The sequence below is a fragment of the Periplaneta americana genome, chromosome 6 (genome assembly GCF_040183065.1).
Source record: "Periplaneta americana isolate PAMFEO1 chromosome 6, P.americana_PAMFEO1_priV1, whole genome shotgun sequence".
Classification (NCBI taxonomy): domain Eukaryota; kingdom Metazoa; phylum Arthropoda; class Insecta; order Blattodea; family Blattidae; genus Periplaneta; species Periplaneta americana.
In genome coordinates, this window is record NC_091122.1 from 81,387,345 (window position 1) to 81,391,624 (window position 4,280).

At 34.4% G+C, this 4,280-nt stretch overlaps 1 non-coding gene across 1 annotated transcript; it reads left to right on the forward strand.

Moving 5' to 3' along the window:
• The first annotated feature begins 3,851 nt into the window (after positions 1-3,851).
• Positions 3,852-3,923, forward strand: TRNAN-GUU (transfer RNA asparagine (anticodon GUU)). Its single transcript has one exon. It is a non-coding gene; the product is annotated as a tRNA-Asn (tRNA).
• Positions 3,924-4,280: the final 357 nt, after the last annotated feature.

Genomic DNA, 4,280 nt, shown 5'->3' on the forward strand with positions numbered 1-4,280 from the left:
CAGGTTTCTGTAACTTATTACCATTGGTTTTCCAGAAACAAGATTCTATGAAATGAACTTAACAAAGCCTGTGGTGAATTGATGGTATAAATTTATCGCGTTTAACAGCAGATAACCATTTACTGAGAAGCTCAGGCTTTTGCAATGGAAACCTAAAAAGAAAGTTTGCGCTTACTCCTATAAAACATTCTCTTCTATTAACACAATAAATATGTACTAACGTTCTCAGTCATTTTACAATATCCTAATACAATATATGTAACTAACTTACTTGTGAAAAGAAATTTCAGAATCCTTCTTACGTTGATTCGTACAGTTGTATGAAGCACAACTATGCAACATGATTCCACTTACGGAATTTATATAGGAGTACGATGAAAATTAATGATAAAAGAACACTATTTGTACAGTTGCATGCAGCACAAGAGCACACGATAGTTTCACTTATAACATGATTAAAATACTATATAAACACTATATACACACACACACTATTGAATAAATTAATACACACTTACACCTAACACATTCAATAATACTGAATAACCTGCTATGTTATTTCCAAAGACCTTTTATAGTTTCAAATTAAGCGGAATTCTGATGTAAACATACTGTAGTCACATGGCTCTCTGCCTGAAGATGGAGATGCGCGAAAGTGTTCAATTTTTTTTACCGAGCAACAGCGCTCGTAGTGAGTCTAGGTTAAACAGTAAAACGTCTTTGCTGTACATAGTACAAATAATTCGTACTGAAAAATAACAGATAGCGCTGTAACCTGTATAGTCGACATCTAGCAGTCCGCACTGTCTATGTGAGAGCGGGAGAGAGGAGTCGGCTACATGACGCTACTCCCCGGTAACCATGACAACAGCAGTTCAACCAATAAGATAGCTGGTTAGAAGAGTGTTTAAACTTGACTAGAACGCGCGAAGGGAGCCGATTTGGAGACGTCCTACCCACCGCTGACAACTGTACTGCTTAGTCACGGCCGGTTTCGGCTGTATTCGGAAGCTTTCTCTCTTCTTGGTTTTAGAAAATTGAGTCACGTATTGTCAGTTTTCTCTCCCTGCGTAAAAGTTTTCATTTATGTTGATAGATTTTCTCTTGTTTGCGGGTGTTCTTGTTATTTTATTCTTTTGTGTTACGAGATGTATTTACTTAGACAGTATTTTAAATATATAGAGAGTTTAGAAACAAATGCAGATTTGTCTCTAGCTTCTTCTAGTAGCAATTATTCAGTGTGTTGTGGCCTATTTGATCCGTTTGCGAAGAAAGAGGAACGTCCAGTTAATTTGCTGTAAAATTAGGCTATGTAATAGTAATGAGCAGGGAAAGGATTTATATGTAAATACATATTTACTTATAAAGCTAATATAATTTATATTTTGCATTATCTTTATGTTTCACAATGTGTAGGGTTGAAAAATCCTACTTTTATTTTCCATATTTTTCCATATTTTAGAGTTTAGTACATATTTTCGTTAATTTCCATATATTTTCCATATTTCATATAAAACAGTCCATATTATATTAGGTTTAACAATAAAACAAAACAAAATTCCATTAACTTTTAAAAATACATTTCAACAATAGAGATTTAAACACATGTTCAGTAATCCCTTTAACATCAGAGTTATTTGAAAATTAGCAGTCCTATCAACAATGGGAAAGTAAGTTACAAAACTGTATTAATTTAATTTAAAATTTTTAACAGACTTCAGTTGTGCAGCTCAACAGTTAAATGCCAGTCAGAGTACACATAGGTTCAGTTTTGTAAATCATACTATAAAGACGGTAAATATGCCAAAAGTACGTCATTCAGTCAATTTAAAATCAAAACTAACAAGTTACATTTCAGAATTTAAAGAAGATGGTTTATCAACTGACAATAAAATGTTATTTTGTAATTTGTGTCAGTGTGCAGTATCATCTACACAAAAGTTCCTGGTGCAACAACACATTACAACTAGTAAACATCAGGCCAACAAACAACTAAATTCCAAGCAGAGACAATTGTTTTTAACACAACCAACAACATCGAATGTAAGATCTGAGTTTAACATCGACCTGTGCCGTTCTCTCATCTCTGCTGATATTCCTCTCTACAAACTAAAGAATAAGGTCTTCAGGGAATTCCTTGAAAAATATACTCAACATACAATCCCGGATGAGTCAACACTTAGGAAGACGTATGCTCCATCCATCTACGATGAGACAATACAGAAGATAAGAGATGAAATTAAAGATAGTTCAATTTGGGTTTCCATTGATGAGACTCCCGACAAAGAAGGTAGACTTGTTGGTAATGTAGTTATCGGTTTGTTAAGTGAACAATATTCTGAACGAATTCTTTTACATTGTGATGTTCTAGAAAAGTGCAATAACAAAACTATAGTTAAACTGTTCAACGAAGCTATGGGTATCCTGTGGCCAAAGGGTATTATGTACGATAATGTGTTATTCTTTATTAGCGATGCTGCCCCTTATATGGTCAAAGCTGGAGAAGCATTATCTGTTGTATATCCTAAATTGACTCATTTTACTTGTGTGGCGCATGCATTTCATCGTGTGGCAGAAGTGGTCAGAGACAATTTCCCTAAAGTAGATTTGTTGATTTCATCAGTGAAAAAAGTATTTCTCAAAGCTCCCAGTAGAGTTAACGTGTTGAAAGAAATGTACCCTGAAATTCCATTGCCACCAAAGCCAATTTTAACTAGATGGGGTACATGGCTAGAAGCAGTTGAATATTATGCCGAACATATAGACTCTATTAACAATGTTCTCCTTGCATTGGACTCTGAAGATGCAGTCTCAATTGATACTGCGAAAACAGTTACCTGTGACATAAGTGTGAAGAATGACTTAGCTCACATTCAGCATACATTTTCATGCATCATAAAAACGCTCAAAAGTCTCCAAAATAGGCACCTTTCACTATCTGAAAGTTTTGAAATTATAAATAGTACTGTGGAACAACTGAATCGTGGTAGAGGTAAAGTTGCAGATGCAGTAAGAGCTAAGGTGGACACTGTACTTTCAAAAAACCCTGGATATGAAGAACTACAAAAGGTTGTTGCTGTGATGAGTGGTGAATCAACAGTGAAGATTAACTTGGACTTATCCCCAGCAGACATTGTGAAATTGAATTATGTACCAGTTACTTCTTGTGACGTCGAACGCTCTTTTAGTCAGTATAAATCTATCCTCAGAGACAATAGAAGAAGATTCACTTTTCAGCACTTGAAAGAAATGTTTGTAACCTATTGTTATGGTAACAGACAATAAAAATTGTGTTTTGTTGAAACTACATTGGAAGATAAGGTACGTCCATTATATTTTTTGTTTAGTTTGATTAAAATGTACCAATATTTAACGTACATAGTCATTTTTTTTATAATTTTAAGTCCATATTTAATTCCATATTTTGGTAAAAATCCATATTTAATTCCATATTTTGGTAAAAATAACTACATATATATTTACATATTTCATATATTTTTAGTCCATATAAATCCGTTCCCTGGAATGAGCAAGCCCCGGATCCTTAGGTTCGAATCAATTTTGTTGCTATCTCCATACTCTCGAAATATTGCGCAAATCAAGATTTCAGGTACAACTCCCTGTAAAGTTGATTTGAATAATTTCGAGGGAAAAATTGTTCAAATCAACTTTACAGGGAGTTGTACCTGAAATCTTGATTTGCATAATACACGTTACTGTTCGTTAACAGAAAACCACAATTTAAGTCACACGGAGTTAGTGTGCACTCGAAGTTGGTTGCTTGACGGTTGTCAGCCCACTTTGAGGTCTGTGGATATAGAGGGAAAAATTGGATCGGTGTCGGTTAGAGTTCCCGGGTAGCTCAGTGGTAGAGCGTTGGTATGTTAAACCAAAGGTCCCGGGTTCGATACCCGGCTCCGGAACAATTTTTCCCTCGAAATTATTCTCGAAATATTGTTTTTCTTGTTCGTTTTATGTAGCAAAGAGTAACATTCTTAAATGTAATATGGCCTAAAAAGACCTAATTCGTAGGTTAGGACTTAAAGTGTCCCAGAGAGTGGCAATCTTTACCAAGCCGTTGTAATATATTAACAGTATGTTGTTTATGTTTATTTTTTCCCCTAAAATCATGTAAATTCCTAAACATAAGATTTAAAATCCTAAAACATAAATTGGAAAACCTAATTTTAATTTCGTAAAATCTATAAATTCTGCTCTTGGTAATGAGGTACGTCAAAGGCCTTATATTTTTATATTCTCATCATTCACGTCTTGGCCTC